The following is a 20,394-nucleotide window of genomic DNA, read 5'->3' as shown; positions in this document are numbered from 1 at the left end:
TTCCCTCTAACTTTTTTCCCTCCTTATCCCTGCACTTCCTGTAGGCAGGGAAATTTTTGGATCACAGCTTTTGTCAGTGTGTTGTTGTTCCCCTCCTTCCACTAACCCTGCCTGGCTAGGATGTGATTACTTCAGTTCTCATGTGCCCCTCCCCCCCCCACCATCATCCCATGGTATTAGGAGTCTCAGCTAGACTCATACCCATGTCCTCCCAGGTGCCCCATCCTGTCTCAGGCCTCCAGCTGGAAGAAGAGATATCCCCCTTAGTTTCCCTTTTTCTTCCTAGCCCTCTCACCTCCACCTCACCCCTATGCTCCCTACATCTGATTCCCACCCTTTTTCCCCCCACCCCATTACATAGCCTGTCTAGTTTCCTCTCTTCATCCACTTTTGCTGTCCATTGTATTGCTCCTTCTGAGTGACACTCCAGCACCCTCCCTCGGGCCCTCCTTTTTACATGGTTTCTTTGGATCTGTGGATCATAGTATGGTTATCCTACACTATAGGTCTAATATCTGCCTATAAGTGAGTACATACTGGGTGTTCTGTTTTAGTTCCATCCATTTGCCTGCAATTTTCATGATTTCCTTGTTTTGTTTTGTTTTTGTTTTTTTAATTTCTGAGTAGAATTCCATTGTGTAAATGTACCATAATTTCTGTATCCATTCTTCATTTGAGAGATATCTAGACTCTAAGAGTCAATATTACACCAGTCACAATGGCTAAGATAAAACAAAACAAAACAAAACAAAACAAAACAAAAAACTCAACTGACAATACATGCTGGCAAGAATATGGAGAAAGGGAAACACTCTTCATTGTTGGTGGGAGTTCAAACTTGTACCTCTCTAGAAATCAGTCTGGCACTTTCTCAGAAAACTGGGAATAGTTCTTTCTCAAAACCCAGCTGCTGGGCATATACCCAAAAGATGCTGCATCATAAAACAAGGACATTTGCTCAATTAATGTTCATGGCAGCTTTATTTGTAATAGCCGGAACTTAGAAACAACCTATTTAGTGTTCGTTAACACTTTTACCTCCCTTCCATCCCCCCACCCCACATACTCACCTTAGGAAGGAGATTAATAGGAAAAAGAGCTCTATAACTCCTTAATCCCCTTCCTACTAATTAGGGTCAATGGAAATTTAGGAGATTACAAAACTCAGTAGTCAGGATACCAGCAGTCCAGTTCAAAGGCCAACACCACACACCATCACCAACCAGCAGGACAAATCCATGGAGGCTGTAAGACTCAGTTGGATTGCACCAAGAAGCTCCATGGAATGTTTCTCACTATGAAGTCAAATGTCAAAGTGTGAAGATCTAAGCAGCAATGTTGGTCCAAGGAGTGATATCCCACTGTGCCTGTGCCTCCATACATCTCTCCTCAGTGTCCACCTACCCCACGAATGTGCTCAGGAGGCCAAAATCACGCCACATGCATGAGGGAGCTCACAGCAAAACATTAAGGGCTCTCCCAGAAGCCAACCTCGACCAAAACACCACATAGCCAGCTTGTATCAAAACATCACATGACAAAACCGAGTCTTCAAAGAAACTAGGAACTTCTAGTCCAGTTAGATGTAGTATTTTGGGCAAGTAATTGTATGCTTAGATATAAACTTTAATGCAAATATTTTAGGAAGAAATCCACAGTAACATCATTTTAAGAAAATTATATCTTATTCTAGCCAGTGATATATTATGCTAAAAAACACTTTTAAATTCTCATAAAACTCATTCCATTACCTAGATTTTTAAGTTTATTTCCAGCAACCAGACATGCTTAGATAGATGTATTAACACATTTGTACTCAGAGAAACTATTTATTATTAAAGAGCAATGTCTACTGCACGTTTTTAAATAAATCTCAACTGCTATATTTTTAAGTTGGATCTATTGTCTGTTAAGATAGCCATTTTTCCATTGAACATTTCTTTAATACCTTAGGTGGCACATCATTTGCAACTAAACCCCATAAGAACAATAACAACAAAACAAAACTTAAGAGAGGAGGAAGAGCAGAATACTAATTTTAATTTAATCAGACATTATTTGTGGGTCAAAATAAATTTTATTAAACAATGTACTGAATCATCAGTGTCCCAAAATATATATCACCTTCTCAGTACTGTCTAAGGAATGTAATTAATTGTGAGAGATTAGTAAATAAATAAAAAGATGTTGAGATGGCTCAGCTTGGTTCCCATCGTGAGTGGTAGTTCACAACCGTCTGGAACTTCAGTTCCAGGCTATGCACTACATACTTCTGACCTCTGAGGTCACCAGGAGCACATTTGACAAATAGACACATATTAAGACAAACACTTATATTCATAAAAATAAATTATCTTTTAAAATCTGAGAAGAAATGTAATCCAAGCACAGTAGCTCATGCCTATAATCCCAACACTTGGGGACCTAAGGTAAGATAATGAATTCAAGTCAGCTCTGATTATACAATAAAATACTATCTCACAGCAAAAGAAATAAAGGAAGCAAGGAAGGAAGGAGGAAGGAAGAAAGAACATATGTGGTCAAAATAATGTGGCCTTTTTTGAATTATCATTGGTTTATGCTGACATTCTGGCTACATGGTAGAAATTCAAATAAGTAGACTGTTGCAGCCTTAAAAAGCTATGCTTTGATGCTGCAAATATTTTGGTTCAACAATAAAACGTTCTGGCCTTTGCTTGCAGATAAATTGTTACATGCCAAGAAGAATGTGTTTCGTACTGTGTGCTCAGTGAAAAACCCTTTGATTAATTGTTATTCAGTTATAATGGTATTGTCTTTAAATATTTTTACTTAAAATTCTGCACTATTGTTTCTTGATATTTTGTTTAAAATTGCAGATAAAACTCCTTATATCTGTAATCCATTACCATTATAACTGTTTTTTTTGAAATCATAATATACATTTAATAAAAAACTGAAATCTTTCATGTATATGTACATATTAATATTAACAAATATATGAATGCCTTTCAAAAGACAAGTAGTAATTTTTGCTCACAGAAAATTTACTCTAAATATCTTAGATTAACTCATTAAATATTACTGATTTGATAATTTTTATATAGCTTTATAGTGATCATATTTTCTTTTTTTTATTTTTTTTATCGGTTACATTTTATTAACTGTATCCCAGCCGTGTCCCGATCCCTCATTCCCTCCCAGTCCCTCCCTCCCTCCCTCATCTCCACCGTGCCCCTTTCCAAGTCCACTAATAGGGGGGACCTCCTCCCCATTCATCTGATCCTGTTTTATCAGGTATCTTCAGGACTGGCTGCAAAGCCCTCCTCTGTGGCCTAACAGGACTGCTCCTCCCTTCGGGGGTAGGGAGACCAAAGAGCCAGTCATTGAGTTCCTGTTAGAAACAGTCCTTGTTCCCCTCACTTTGGGAAACCAATTGGTTACTGAGCTACCACAGGCTACATCTGAGTGGAGGTTCTAGGTTATATCCATACATGGTCCTTGGTTGAATGTCAGTCTCAGAAAAGACCCTGTGCCCAGATATATTTGGTCCTTGTGGAGCTCCTATCCTTTCCCCATCAGACTAACTCCCCTTCTTTCTTATGATTCCCTGTACTCTGCCAAAGGTTTGGTCATGAGTCTTTGCTTTGAAAACAAACACATGAAAGAAATGGTACAAGGCATGAAAACATTATAACTGTTTTGTTATATGATTGTGCCAGCTGTATATGGTTGTCTCATATTCTGTTGACAAAGTTATAAAACCTTGTAGGGTTTAGTATATGGTTTAATAAGTTAGAGAGTTGATAACTGTGTACCTAACCCAAGTTGGACAGTTGACCTCCATGTGCCATAGCATGAATTGGTTAATAATAATTTGATAAGTGTAAAGTCATCTTAAATTTCTGCTTCTTTACTATGTTATTATAGAGTCTTTATTGACGAAAGCTATATAAAGACAAAACCTTGCTTATTTTAAAAAGATGTTGGGTCAGCTCAGGAACTGTATAAAATAAATGTCATCAAAAAACAAAATTCTAGTTCACATTAAGTATAAATTAAAATTAGGCAATGCTATTACCTAAAAGATAAAACAGCAATGTTTTTGAGAATTAACACCAAGATTTATGTTTTTGTTTGTTTGTTTCTGACACAGGTTGTGTCTTCATAGCCTTGGCTGTCCTACACTCACTGTGTAGATCAGACTGGCCTCAAACTCACAGAGATCTATCTCTGTCTCCCTGAGTGTTGAGATTACAGGCTCTCCCTGCTGTGCCTGGCTCATGATTTAATTTTTTTTTAATGTGGATGTATGATATGGATTAGGTGCCCACAGAATTGGGCATTGGCTATTGTGAGCTGCCTAACATGTATGCTGAAAACCAAACTCTGGTTCTCTGGAAAAACATCAAGTGCTGTCCACCACTGGTCTACTTCTTCAGCCTAAGATGAATGATTAAAGTAGAAAAGAAATGCAATAATATGAAAAACAGAACAGTAATATTAAAAAAAAAAAACTTTTTCAAAGGGTTTCATGGAAATTGAAAAAAAAAAAGAATAAGACAAAGCTTTTTATGCTACATTTCAGGCTCCTTCTGAGGAGTTATTTTTACTTGTAAGCTCAGGTTAATTAAAAATAACTCTTATCCCAGTTGTTTAAAGTGAGTATATTAGCATAATTTGTAAGTTTCAAAATTCCAAAATTAAGTAGTGTCATTTGTTGTCCAGTGTGGTTCAAAGGAAAAGAATGTAGATTTCACAACAGGACAAGGAGTATCAGATCCATCACTTGAAGGATGGCAGAGGCCCAGCTGATTCTGACTCTAAGTAAGTCCATGCCATCAAAGCGAAGTTCACGGTTCTGACCAGAAAGGAGAAAAGAATTACTTAAAGAAAAACGGTAGCTCTGTGGGGAATGGTACCAGCTACTCTTGTTTGGAGCAAAAGATTTTACAGTAATAAAACAAATTTAATGGACTAGTTCACTCTTTTTCAATCATGCTGTTAAAGTTTACTATTGAAATGCCTCCTCTGTGGGGAATTACCAGCACTTCAGTCTATTTGCAGCCTCTGTCCTATATACCAGCAGGACATTTTCCCTCCTCGGAAAGCCCGAATTGTAACAGTACAATGAATTTCACACAGCAAAAGCAATATCTTTTAAAAAGTGTTTTGAAGCTTTCTACTGCAAGTAAGAGACTTAAAAGAGATCATGATTAGTTTTATTTATTTAATCCATCCCAATGGTTCTGAATTTAAGTCTGTAAGAAAAAAAAAATGAAAACAAACCAAATTGCCTAGTCATGTCTAGAGTCCAATACAGCCTCTATTCACTGCCTTTTAGAATTCTCATCTAATCAGAAAAAATAATCAATTATTCTGTGCTTGTCTGGGAGATCATTGATCTATTAATAATAATAACAACAGAAGTATTTTGAAATAATGCCTTTAAACTATGAAATCATGTTCTTTTCTCATATTCATGAATAAGAAAATCATTAGCTTTTGTTACTGGCATATTTTTTAAAATAATTATAGACTTTATAATTTTGTTTATTATCATCATTTATTATAATTTATTCAACTTGTTTCCTGGCTGTGTCCCCCTCCCTCTTCTCTCAATCCCAGCCTCTCTCCCCCTTCTCCCCTTCTCCCCCTCCAATAGTCCACTGATAGTGAGGTCTTCCTCCCTTTCTATTTGATCTTAGCCTATCAGGACTGCATTGTCTTCCTCTGTGTCATGGCAAGGCTGCACCCCCCAGGAAGAGATGATCAGAGAGCCTGTCGCTGAGTTCATATCAGAGAAAACCCTTGTTCCCCTTATAAGGGAACCTTCCTGGACAGTGAGTCTATGGGCTACATCTGAGCCAGCGTTTTTTGTTTGTTTGTTTGTTTGTTTGTATTTGTTTTTGTTTTCTTCTTTTGAGGAAAGGGCTTATTTTGCTCACACTTTCATGTTGTAGTCCATCAGAAGTCAGAAAAGGACCTCAAATAGGGCCAGCACCTAGAGGAAGGAACTGGTGCAAAGGCTGTGGAACAGTACTGCTTACTGGCTTGCTTATCATGGGTTGGGCAGCCTGCTTTCTAATTTTTTTCTTTTTGTTAATTACAATTTATTCACTTTGTATCCTCCTGTAGCTCCCTCCCTCCTCCCCTACTAATCCAACTTTTCCTCCCCCTTCTCCACCCATGCCCTCAGTCCACTGATAGGGGGATCTTCCTCCCCTTCCATCTGACCCTAGCCTATCAGGTCTCATCAGGACTGGCTGCATTGTCCTCCTCTGTGGTCTGGTAAGGCTGTTACCCCCTCAGGGAGAGGTGGTCATAGAGCCCACCACTGAGTCCATGTCAGAGACAGTCCCTGTTCCCCTTACTATGGTACCCATCTGGCGGTTGAGTTGCCATGGGCTACATCTGTACAGGAATTCTAGGGGTTCTAGGAGTTCTAGGTTATCTCCATGCAAGTTCCTTGGTTGGAGTATCAGTCTCAGAAAAGACCCCTGTGCCCAGAATTTTCAGTTCTGTTGCTCTCCCTGTGGAGCTCCTGTCCTCTCCAGGTCTTATTATCTCCCCCTTCTTTCATAAGATTCCCTGCACTCTGCCCAAAGGTTGGCCATAAGTCTCAGCATCTGCTTTGATAAACTGTAGGGTAGAGCCTTTCAGAGACCTTCTGTGGCAGGCTCCTGCCCTGTTCCCTGTTTTCTCCCTCTTCTGATGTCTAATCTCTTTGCCTTTCTGAATGGGTATTGAGCATCTTAGCCAGATTCCTCCTTCTTAATTAGTTTCTTTCTTTAGGTGTACAGATTTTAGTATGTTTATCCTATATTATATGTCTAATATCCTCTTATGAGTAAGTATATACCCTGTGTGTCTTTCTGCTTCTGGGTTATCTCACTCAGGATGATCTTTTCCAATTCCCACCATTTACCTGGAAAATTTATGATTACCTTGGTATTTTCTTTTCTTTTCTTTTCTTTTTTTTTTTGCTGAGTAGTATTCCATTGTGTAGATATACCAAAATTTCTGTATCCATTCTGCAGTTGAGGGATATCCGGGTTGTTTCCAGCTTCTGGCTATTACAAATACAATGCTACAAACATGGTTAAGCAAATGTCCTTGTTTGTATACTTGAGCATCTTTTGGATATATTCCTTGGAGTGGTATAGCTAGATCTTGAGGAAGCACTATTCCTAATTGTCTGAGAAAGTGCCACATTGATTTCCAGAGTGGTTGTACAAGTTTACATTCCCACCAGCAGTGGAAGAGAGTTGTGCTTTCTTTGCTTCCTGTCTAACATGTGTTGTCATTTGAGTTTTTTATCTTAGCCATTCTGATAGGTGTAAGGTGAAATCTCAGGGCCATTTTGATTTGCATTTCCCTGATGACTAAGGACATTGAGCATTTCTTTAAGTGTTTTTTGGGCATTCGATATTCCTCTATTGTGAATTCTCTGTTTAGCTCTGTATCCCATTTTTTAATTGGATTACTTGATTTGTTGCTGGTTAGCTTCTTGAGTTCTTTATATATCCTGGATATTAGCCCTCTGTCAGATATTGGGTTGGTGAAGATCCTTTCCCAGTCTGTAGCGTGTCGTTTTGTTCTGATAGCAGTGTCCTTTGCTTTACAGAAGATTTTTAGTTTCATGAGGTCTCATTTATTGATTGTTGATATTTGAGCCTGTGCTGTTGGTGTTCTGTTCAGGAAATTGTCTCCTGTGCCAATGAGCTCAAAGCTCTTCCCCACTTTTTCTTCTAACAGGTTTAGTGTGTCTGGTTTTATATTGAGCTCTTTTGATCCACTTGGACTTTAGTTTTGTGCAAAGTGGTAAGTATGGATCTTTTTGCATTTTTCTACATGTAGATATCCAGTTGGAACCACTCCATTTGTTGATGATGCTATCTTTTTTCCATTGTATGGTTTTGGCATCTTTGTCAAAATCAGGTGGTCATAATTCTGTGGGTTTATTTCTGAGTATTCTATTAGATTCCATTGATCCACTAGACAGTTTCTACACCAGTAACATGCAGTTTTTACTATTGTTGCTCTATAGTAGAGCTTGAGATCTGCCTCCAGGAGATCTTTTTTTGTAGAGGATTGTTTTAGCAATTCTGGGCTACTTGTCATTCCATATGACATTGAGAATTTTTTTTTTCAAGGTTTGTAAAGAATTGTGTTGGTCCTTTGAAGAATTGTATTGAATCTGTAGATTGCTGTTGGTAAGACTGACATTTTTACTATGTTAATCCTGCAAAGCCATGAGCATGGGAGATCTTTCCATCTTCTGATATCTTCTTCTAATTTTTTTTTCAATGCAGTTTATTCAGGAACCTTGAACAATCATCTGACCCTGGGGAAAGCCAGCCCACAGCTTAAATAGCCTCTGGGTAGCCAACCCCAGCGTGCCACATGGGCAATGCAGATAGGTCCACATACATGGAAGCAAGCCAGATCCTCAGCCTTAGCCAAATGTGGAGTTGTTTGTGACAGAGAGCACTCACCATCAGGAAGGTGGAAGGCAGAAACCAGCTCCACCTTTAAGGCGCGGCATTCCGCAGCTCTCTACAGTTCCCCCTTTTTGTTTTAGACACATCAGGCAAGAGTAGAGGTCTGAGCTCTGATATTAGAAATAATTTGGGACTTTGTACAGATGTTCATTTAGGTGTCATCCACCCAAAGAGCATCAGACCAGTCTGATACCTTTTTCTCAGATGCGGGACCTGGGGCATCAACCCGCATGCAATCAGACATGCTCTTCTCTGGGTTGAAAGCTGACCCTGAGTGCAGTGCTTAGCCTCTCATCCTGAGAGTAACATTTTAGCTTTTTATGGTATCCAACCATGCTTGGGGAGACTGTTCTGCTTCCATGGCTGTAAAGGCCTGAATGGTCATGGCTGCATTACACTGTTGTGAGACTCTAATCTTGCATATACACCACAGGCAAACCAAGGAGACCAACACCAGAAGGCCTGCTAATCCTCCCATGCCCACCCATTCCTTCAGATGATTCATGGCTGCAGCAATCCATGATGATAATCCTGTGGCTAGTCCTGCGTCCACTCTGGTAGAATTTACTGTGACAATGGCCACTCTCAGCTGCTCTGTCGTAGTATCGAATTCTCCAGTCCAATTACCTAATCTTGGATGCTGTAAAAGCATTTGACAAAATCCAACATCCATTTATGTTTAAAGTCTTGGAGAGCTCAGGATTACAAGTCACACACCTGAACATAGAAAAGGCAATATACAGCAAGCCTATAGCCAGCTAACAGAGAGAAACTTCAAGCAATTCGACTGAAATCTGAGCCAGAGTTTTAGGTCCTCTGCATGCATTGTCCATTGGTTGGAGTACCAGTCTCTGCAGGGGCCCCAGAGCCCAGTTTTTGTTGTTGTTTGTTTGTTTTGGCTCTGTGGGTCTCCTTTTGGAGCTCCTGTCCATTCCAAGTCTTTCTATCTTCCCCTTCTTTCATAAAATTCCATGCATTCTGCCCTAAATTTGGCTGTGAGTCTCAACCTCTGCTTCAGTACATCCAAGAGTAGAGTCTTTCAGAGGCTGTCTGTGGTAGACTCCTGTTCCCTATCATCTTCAGCTTCTGATGTCTATCATACTTGTCCTTCTGAATGTGGATTGAGCTTCTTCCTGAGGCTCTTCAGTGTTGTTTAGCTTCTTTAGGAGTATAGATTTTAATATGTTCCTATATTATATGGCTAATAACCACTTCTGAGTGAGTATATACCCATGTGTGTCTTTCTGCTTCTGGGTTAAGTCACTCAAGATTATCTTTTCTAGTCCTCATTATTTGAGTGCATATTTCATCATTTCCTTGTTTGTTTGTTGTTGTTGTTTTTGGCTTGTATTTTTAAATTAAAATTTTATTTTTTTATATTAATTACAGTTTATTTACTTTGTATCCCAGCTGTAGCCCAGTCCCTTATTCCCTCTCAATCTCACCCTTCCTCCCTCATCTACTCCCTCCCCCTCTCTAAGTCCACTGATTGAGGAGTACTTCCTCCCATTTCATCTGACCCTAGCTTATCAGGTCTCACCAGGACTGGCTGCAATGTCTTCCTCTGTGGCCCAGCAAGGCTGCTCTTCCCTTGGGGGTGGGGAGAGTCAAAGAGCCAGCCACTGAGTTCATGTTAGAGACAGTGCCTGTTCCCCTTTCTAGGTACTCACTTGGATACTGAGCTGCCATGGGCTACATCTGAACAGGGGTTCTAGGTTATATCCATACATGGTCCTTGGTTGGAGAATCAGTCTCAGTAAAGTCCCCTGTGCCAAGATATATTTGGTCCTTGTGGAGCCCCTGTCCCCTCCAGGTCTTTCTATCTCCCCCTTCTTTCATATGATTCCCTGCACTCTGCCCAAGGTTTGCTTATGAGTCTCAGCATCTGCTTTGATAATCATGAAGTTTGTAGGCGAATGTTGGGATCTAGAAAAGCTCATCCTCAGTGAGGTGTCCCAGAAGCAGAAATACACGCATGGTATATACTCACTTTTAAGTGGATACTAGACCTATAATATAGGATAAACATACTAAAATCTGTATACCTAAAGAAGCTAAACAAGAAGGAGGGCCCAAGGTAAGATGATCAATCCTCACTTAGAAAGACAAATGGGATGGACATTGGAAGTAGGAGAAAACAAACAACAGGACAGGAGCCTATAATAGAGGGCCTCTGAAAGACTCTACCTAGCAGATTTCCTTCTTTTTAAAAGCTGAGTATTATTTCATTGTGTAAATGTTATCACAATTTCTGTATCCATTCCTCTGTTGAGGAACATCTGGGTTGTTTCCAGCTATGGCTGTTACGAATAAAGCTGCTGCTACAAACATTGTTGAGTCAATGTCCTTGTTGTGTACTTGAACATATTTATATATATGCATAAGAGTGGTATAGCTCGATCTTGAGGAAGCACTGTTCCTAGTTGTCTGAGAAAGCGCCAGATTGACTTCCAAAGTGGTTGTAACTTTTCTCAATTTATTCACATGTACATATCTTTTGTTTTCCTATCTTGTGTATCTTTTCATCTTTTTCTTTATTTTCTTTCCTTTGATCTCTTTTCATCTTATTAAAGGTTTACCCACAACTCAAATGAATGCGTGGAAATGAAATGCACCCTTACTGAAATTCATTAGGATGCAGTACTCACACACAATTAGGATTCTACATGGATAATATGTATTTTAGGAGATGACATGATGTCTTTTGTTTTTATTGTTAACAGTCATTGAGAATACACATATGGTTTATTTTGAAAGTTAGAGGCTAGCTATAATTTCCATAATAATGACTGTGTTAGAAATTTTGCCCCACCATGATGTGATGCAATGAAATCCAGATGGAGGGATTTCCTGGGTGGCTCTGTCACAGATTAGCAATTGAGAAAGTAGATTTTCATCTGCTTATGCACAGGAAAAAATGTCACTTCCTCATTTTGAGAGACAAAACTTTCCCTGTAGATAGAGATAGTGTGAAGAAAATCCAGGGTTTTCACACTAATCTTTCGAAATGCAAATGAATCTCTGCAAGTGCCAGATAAACTCTGAGTCTCCTGAGATTAAGATGGAAATTTATCTCTAAGAACTTTGACCTCACTTTCCCTTGAAATTCAAACACATGCCAAAGAAGAACTTTCTTGGGACTTCACTCATTATCCTGTAGTTGTGATTTATTTACCCCAGGTTTGCAGTGAGTCTGATAACCAGTTTTCAGCAGAACTTGTTTATAAACAAATCCTCAGCTCTGCAGAAAACAGTGATGTTTTTCTCTTTGCTATAGATTTATTACTCATCAGGGAAATTCAAACTATTATGGCAATGCGATTAATGGGATCCTGATATGCCTAACAGAGATAAAGATGGGGAATGAACAAATTGTTAGGCTGCAATTCAATGATCATTTAAAAGTTAATTCATCATTATAAAAGTCACCCAGATCACATGCTATGAACTAGGAAGGGCCCTGCCATGTTGTTTGAATTCAAATATAAACATTGCCTTGATTCAGAAATCCATGATTTTTAATATTTTTTTAAATTATATTAGGCAGAGTGCATTGGAGATACTGTTATCTTTTGTGTGTATTGATTTTATAGAGTCTTTTTGGGAGAATTGTTTGAATTGTGCTTTTGGTGTAGAATTCTCCTGCTTTCATGTAACACACACATATTTATTGCATACTCAAAGAATATATTTATATGTGTGTATATTATGTTTAAGAAATTGGTTCATAGAGTTTTGAGGATTGGCAAATTTTAAGCCCAGGATATTCACAATAAGCCAATAGGCTAACAAAGGATTTGATACTGTAGTCTTCACAATGAACATTTCTCTGGCTGGGAAACTGCAGATTTCAACTTTCACAGCCCTCACTGATTACATGATGCTTACCTTCAGCATTAAGGCTAATCTTCTCTCTGAAAATTCAGTTGATTTTAGATATTAAACATGTGAAAAATGATTTCTTCAGAACACCGATATTGTTTTATTAAATAACTGGGCATTGTAGCTGAACTAACATATAAAATTTACCACCACAGGGCAGTCATAATTAGCCCTTCTGAGAAAACATTTGTTCATGTAATGGTTTGAATGTGAATTGTCCCCAATAATCTAAGGTGAACAGACTTTTGGTCCTTAGCAGGTGGTGCTCTTTTGGAGGCAGAGGGACTAAAGAGACCACATGACATTGAAGTAAGTTTTTAGGTGTAAGCCTTTGAGGGCTTTCGCTTACCTACAGTTCCACTCTATCTGCCATGTTACCCAAGGCCTGTGACTGTTAAAGCATGTTTTCTTGTGTCCCTCCTCTGTCCTTTCCATATTGATTTTGTTATTGCTCTTTGTTTGTGATTGCACTTTGATGGCCAGCTTATAGAAGGAAATATGACATGCATGTTTACAATAGTTATTATGTGTTGGGTGTAAGATTAATTTCTTAAATCTTTGAATTATTACAACAATCTTATAATTTCCTCCTTTTAAAAGATGATGAAAGTAAGTGAAAAGAGATTAAACATGCTATCTCTAATCACATCTGTCATGTGAAAGAAATAGTGATTGAACAAGTAGGTCCAAGAGGCTTCATTCAGAACCACACAAGATTACATTTTCTGTAATTAAGTTAAATTGTCATTGGATTATTAAAATGTGTTGCATAGAAAATGTTATAATTAGCTTAGAGGTTTCAAAAAATTCTGTTAAATTTTAATAATGCACTTCATATAAATTACCAATGATAAGGTTTTTGGATTATTCCATGAAGAAACATTTGTGTATGAATGGCAATCTATGTTTTACCTAGAAATTGTGTAGAAATATAGCATGGGTCAATCCTTAAATCTTTTATGAAGGTCCATCTACAGAATAATTACAACTAGTATGTATTGGTTTATTTATCAAATACTATTAAGATCTTCGTAAGTATTATGACAGAAGTAACACACTGAACTAAACAACGACTTATGAGTATCATAATTTCATAGGAAAGTAATATATGAACCTTTTTTAAATATAAATTTTAACTAATAACCTCCCAACAAACTGACATTTCAAAGTCCCAACCAATCCCAATTTGACAATTTTAGAAATAAAAACTTTAAAGATGTATTTACATTAAAGTAATAATTGTAATAATAATTGAAATAAATTTGTAATAATGTAAACTGTTATTAAAAAGTCTGGTGTTCCCATGTGAAGAGATTCTGACAGAAGACATCAGAGGATGACATTAGGACACAGGTTAAAGACAGTTTTCTGTAGGTCAAGAAAACAACAGATCTCTGTTTTCAGTCTCAAAAGGAAGAAAGAGCCTTCTGTACTCTGTAACCTTGGAGTTCTAAACTTCAAAACTTTGAAAAATGAATTGATTTCAGCCACAAATAAAGTAGCAATGTTTTTCAAAAGCTCTCCTACACTAATTTTGTATATATATATATATATATATATATATACAGTCACGGAATTCACAAATTCTTTCAAAGACATAAGGAGAATACTCATTATAGAAGAGTAAATCAAGTTAATCTGCCTTAAATTTGGTAAAATTTCTCAAATAATTAGCATTTCCTCTAAGATGTGAGCTGAATGATAAATCTTGATGAAATTTTGTCTGGGCAAATAGATATGGCTTCTGGATCATAAATTTCTTTTAATATTTATTTATTTATTTATTTATTTATTTATTTTTGTCTAGAGAAGGCCACAGTGAAGGATCATGGGCAACTGTAAACTACGTAGGACTGAGAAAGAGAAGTAAGTCCCATAAAAGATGAATGAGAGAAGGGGCCCAGATGCCGTCTTAGATACATCCATCTTCAGAAGGTTGGTTAGAAAGAGTGGGTCAGTTGAGGTGCCAGGGTGTTTTGGTAACCTACTGGGGCCTCTCCTTCTCTGAGAAAAGGAGAGGAGGGGATGGGAAGAGGGTGGCATGAGGGCAGGATGGGAGGAGGGGAGGGAGGAGCTGGGATCAGGCTGAAAGTGATTAAATAGTAAATAAAAGAAAGAGTGGATCAGGATTTAATAAAATTTCTAAACTTAAATCATTATTCTGTAAGTACATTTATTTGTATTGGTTTCCATGAATATATACAAAATAAACACATCACTAGGTAATCAGTGAATTTGACAAAGTTCAAATATGAACTATAAAATGAAATAACAGGGGTTGTGCTGTGAAATTAAAATAAAGACGCAATGCTGAAAGATCTCAAACTAGAATGCTATCTGAGAAGGATTTATTTATTTTTTAATGGTGAAAAGAACAGAATATTATACCTAAAGGAAGTGTTAGGGAGGAAAATAAAGATAGTAACTATAGAGGAAAACAATTGGTGATCAATAATACTGATTAATTTTAGGCTAATTAAATTAAAAACATAAAGATCTGAGCTTTCAAATGTAATTTTCAAGTCAGAAATCAAAGATGGAAAATACTAAAACTGAATACATTAAAAAATAATTGAATTGGGTGTCATAATTTACTGTATTTTAGTCAATTATTTGAACTATGTAAAAATGAGTAAGTCTCTTTGGAAGTCAAAAAAGAGAAAGTGGCTTCAACAAAACAGAAAATCACAATAGGTCTATGAACTAGTTTCTGGTGGTTTCTATGATAAACTAACAGGGAATGGATTCCATGGACTATGAAGAAACGCATGTGAAAACTAGCTAGATTTTGGCATTTTACAGCTTGTACATCATGTTACATAACAATGGTTATGCACAGTTTTATTAATTAACAGAATGAAAAAGAAAAAATAACAACTAAGCAATGTAGCTCAACATTTCTGGCTTTCAATAACAGATACATATTCTCTTGTATCCCCAGAGGCCATTATTCTAAAATCCAACCTATAGTGCTTAAACACAAATATCAGTGGGACTGAATGTCCTTCAAGGCTCCAGGTGAGACTCTAGCCTCTGCCTCCTCCCGGTTCTCCACTGTTTTTTGTTTTGAGGGTGCATTGTTGCCCCAGGTTTCCAAGCCAATGTCTTTAAGCTGCGTTCCTTCTGACTCTCCTTTCTATCTCTTATCAATGCATACCCTCAGCACATTCACTTCTGGTATAGTGTCTTCCATAAAGCATATCCTAAGTAATGGTAAACTTGATGACGTTTATATAAAGTTTGAGGACTTAGAACTAATTCTTCATATCTCTTCCAACCTAATGACCCATGTACCAACTCATTTCATGAGAATATTAAATACCCCATACTCAAAGATGAGGATACATTGTTATTCAAATTACAATAATCCATGGTAAATTTATATTTTAATTATATGCTATTTGTAATGTTTTTACTTAATTTAAATGATTGTTTGTGATATATTTTATTAGATATTTTTATATATTGCCATACTGGTTAGATTTTAACAATGTACCATTTATCACAGAAACTTAAAATTAAGAGACTTGTAATGTTGTACAAGCTGTAAATTGAGTTTACTAATATAAGTAAAGAAATGTTGAATAAAAATTAATAGGCAATTGTCAAATTGAAAAGATTTAACACAATGGCTGTTTTCCCTACAATGGAAAATAACTCCTTGTAATTTCTGTCTCTGAAAGTAATATTAAATGTCTCTAGTCATATTTTTAATGGGGGAAGATTAGTAAACTAATAAAATCAGCAGCAGATATTTGTCATAAAAATCACCAAAAACCAGTTATATCTTCCTTCTGGCATCATTAACTACAGCTTAATTCAGTCTACTTTAAAAAATAGTTTCTACTTTAAACTTAACTAAATTAAGTTTAGTTTGGTATGCAAAATTATGCATACCAAAGTCATACAAATCTATTGATATTCATTTACAACAATAAACAATCAATGATTTCAGAATCAGAGTATATTAGTTGGCATTATCAACTAATCATTTGCTTTATATAATCTAAAAGGAGTTTAGACATGAAAATTTATGTACCCTGAAACTACAAAGATTATGCACTTTTATATGTAATGTTTGGTTTTTGTTCACTCATGAGGGATAGTACGCTGGTTAAGAGCACACAAGTCACTATAAGAGGTTGCTTATGGATGCATCATTCCTCTGAAATTAAACTTTTGTATGATGTTCCCCCTAGCATCAGTACCATATTTCCATGTGGTATATTCTGCTAGTCTTTTGGGGTTGAAGAACTGCTGCTTTATAAAAATGAGCCATTCCTTCCTTTTACAGAAGATAATTGAGATACTTCAGTAAACTTTCTGTTTCATGTGGTGTTGGGTTCCATGTTCACGCTCCAGTGCCTGGACTTAGGTCATCACAATTCCTGTTGGACCATTTTAGGGCTTTTGCTAGAAATCAAGTGCATCCTCTTGAACCTTGGAGTTATACTGTTTTACACTTATTTTTATAAATTTTAAATTGAATGACATTTATATCACTTTCTCTTTCCTTTCTTTTTCCTCCATCCCTCTTCAGTACCTTCCAAGTAGTGTCCTCTCTCTCCCAGTGTCTTCTCTGATATATATTGTCTGATATATGATATATACATATATATATGTATATATATATATCATAGGTATCGTATTCTCTTAAATATGTCATATATACGTCTATGTATGTACATATATTTGAATAAAACTGCTCAGTCTATTTTTGTTGTTATTGTTGTTGTTTGTGTGTTTATGGCTTCATGGATGACACCTTGTATTGAACTACCAATTAAGGTGCTTATCCTTGGAGGAAGATTTGCCTGCAGTCCCCTGTATAGGACTGTGACCCATGAGGCTTTTCGCATTCTGCATTAGCATGCCTACTGCTATTGGCATTGCTCAGATCCTATTTATGCAGTCATGCCTATGATTCCTTTTTTGTTTGTTTTAATTATTTTTTAATTAATTACAGTTTATTCACTTTGTATCCCAACTGTACCACCAGTCCTCATTCTCTCTTAATCCCACCCTCTCTCCCTCATCTCCTCCCATGCCTCTCCCTAGTCCACTGATAGAGGAAGTCCCCCTCCCCTTCCAAGAGATCCTAGTCTATCAGGTCTCATCAGAACTGGCTGCATTGTCTTCCTCTGTGTCCTGCTCTCCCTCTCATAGGGAGGTGATCAAAGAACCATCCACTGAGTTCTTCTCAGAGACAGTCCCTTTTCCCATTACTAGAGAATCCTCTTGGACACTGAGTTTCCATGGGCTACATCTGTGTAGGGGTTCTAGGTTATCTCCATGATGAATTGTCCCTGGCTGAAGTATCAGTCTCAGAAAAGACACCTGTGCCCAGATTTCTTGCTTCTGTTGCTCTCCTTGTGAAGCTCCTGTCCCTTCCAGGTCTTTCTATCTCCCCCTTCTTTCATAAGATTCCATGTACTCTGCCTAAGTTTGGCTATGAGTGTCAGTCTCTGCTTTCATACCATGCAGGGTAGAGTTTTTCAGAAACTTTCTGTGTTAGGCTACTGCCCTGTTCCTTGTTTTCCCCCTCTTCCAATTTCCATTCCACTTACCTTTCTGAATGATGATTGATCATCTTACCCAGGGTCCTCCTTCTTGCTTAGTTTCTTTAGGTGTACAGATTTTTGCAGGTTTATCCTATATTATATGACTTATATCCACTTATAAGTGAGTATATACCATGTGTGTCTTTTTGCTTCTGCGATACCTCACTCGGGATGATCTTTTCTAGTTCTCAGCATTTGCCTGCAAATTTCATGATTTCCTTGTTTTTAATTGCTGAGTAGTATTCCATTGTGTAAATGTACAACAATTCTGTATCCATTCCTCAGTTGAGGGACATCTAGGTTTTTTTCTAGGTTCTGGTTATTACAAATATAGCTGCTACAAATATGGTTGAGCAAAATGTCCTTGTTGTGTACTTGAACATCTTTTGGATATATGCCTAGAACTTCTATAGCTGGATCTTGAGGCAGCACTGTACCTGATTGGCTGAGAAAGCACCGGATTGATTTCCAAAGTAGTTGTACAAGCTTAAATTCCCACCAGAAATGGAGGAGGGTTCCCATTTTTCTACATCTTCTCCAGCATGTGTTGTCACTTGTGTTCTTGATCTGAGCCATGCTGATGAGTGTAAGGTGAAATCTCAGGGACCTTTTGATTTGCATTTTCGTGATGACTAAGGATGTTGAACATTTTTTTATGTGTTTCTCTACCATTCAATATTCCTCTATTGAGAATTTTCTGTTTTGCTCTTCACCACATTTTTTAATTGAATTACTGATTTGTTGCTGTTTAACTTCTTGAGTTCTTTATATATTCTAGATATTAGCCCTCTGTCAGATATTGGGCTGGTGAAGATCCTTTTCCAATCTGTAGGCTGTTGTTTTGTTCTGATGACCATGTCCTTTGCTATATGGAAGCATTTCACTTTCATGAGGTCCCACTTATTGAAGGTTGCTCTTAGAGCCGATGATGTTGGTGTTCTGTTCAGGAAATGAGTTCAAAGCTCTTTCCCACTTTTTCTTCTAACAGGTTTAGTGTGACTGGTTTTTTGTTGAGTTCTTTGATCCACTTGGACTTTAGTTTTGTGTAGAGTGGTAAGTATGGATCTTTTTGCATTTTTTCCATGTAGATATCATGGAAAAAATTGGAACCACTCCATTTGTTGACTATGCTATATTTTTTCCATTGTATGGTTTTGGCATCTTTGTCAAAAATCAGGTGTCCATAAGTCCTTGGGTTTATTTCTGGGTATTCTATTAGATTCCATTGATCCACCAGACAGTTTCTATGCCAGTAGCATGTAGTTTTTACTATTGTTGCTCTATAGTACAGCTTGAGATCTATCTCCAGGAGATCTTTTATTGTAGAGGATTGTTTTAGCAATTCTGGGTTTCTTGTTATTCCATATGAAGTTGAGAATTTTTCTTTCAAGGTCTGTAAAGAATTGTGTTGGTAATTTAATGGGGATTGCATTGAATATGTAGCTTGCTTTTGGTAAGATGGCCATTTTTACTCTGTTAATTCTGCCAAGCCATGAGCATGGGAGCTCTTTCCATATCTTCTTCTATTACTGTCTTCAGAGACTGGAATTTTTTTTCATACAGGTTCTTGACTTGCTTGGTTAGAGTAGGTAGGGTATTTTATGTCCTTTGTGGCTATTGTGAATGATGTTGTTTCCTTAATTTCTTTTTCAGCCCATCTGTCTTTTCTATACAGGAGGGGTTTTGATATTTTTTAAATTTTTATTTCGTATCCAGCCACGTTGCTGAAGGTGTTTATCAGCTGTAGAATTTCTCTGGTAGAATTTTGGGGGTCACGCATGTATAATATCATATGATCTGCAAATAGTGATAATTTGACATTTTTTCCAATTTGTATGTCCTCGATATCCCTTAACTATCTTATTATAGAAAGGACTTTGTGACTATGTTGAAGAGATATGGAGAGAGTGGGCAGCCTTCTCTTGTCCCTGATTTCAGTGGGATTGATTTAATTTTCTCTCCATTTAGTTTGATGTTGGCTATAGGTTGGCCACATATTGCCTTTACTACGTTTAGTTAAGTGCCTTGTATCCCTATGTTTTAAATTGTTGTTTTCTGTGATAGTCTCCTTTTTTTGTAAAAAACCATCTTCTTTGGTAAGGAGTGGTTGCTACATTTATCTGTGGTATAAGGATAAGATATAGATTGTAGTTTAAAATTATGGTCTAGAAAAGTGGTGATAGTAGATCCTTTTCTAAGATGCATCATCTCACTCGATCAGGAAGTTGGCTAGATTTCTAGTACCAGCCATGGTTGCCCTCCTCTTGAGTGTGCCCTGAGTCCAGTTAGACAGCTGATGTTTACCATAAACATTTATTCCACCTTTTCTTATATCTTGTCAAGCTGGGCATTTTTTGTAGTTCATGAGTGTCACAGCTGCTTAGGATTATCAGTTGCTTCCTTTCTGAGCAGCTTGCACAGTATTTTTTGGTTCTACACAAACTAGACTACAGGAAGGAGGCTTTCAT

This window comes from Meriones unguiculatus, chromosome 21, assembly GCF_030254825.1.
Source record: "Meriones unguiculatus strain TT.TT164.6M chromosome 21, Bangor_MerUng_6.1, whole genome shotgun sequence".
Taxonomy (NCBI): domain Eukaryota; kingdom Metazoa; phylum Chordata; class Mammalia; order Rodentia; family Muridae; genus Meriones; species Meriones unguiculatus.
This window is presented reverse-complemented; position numbering follows the sequence as displayed.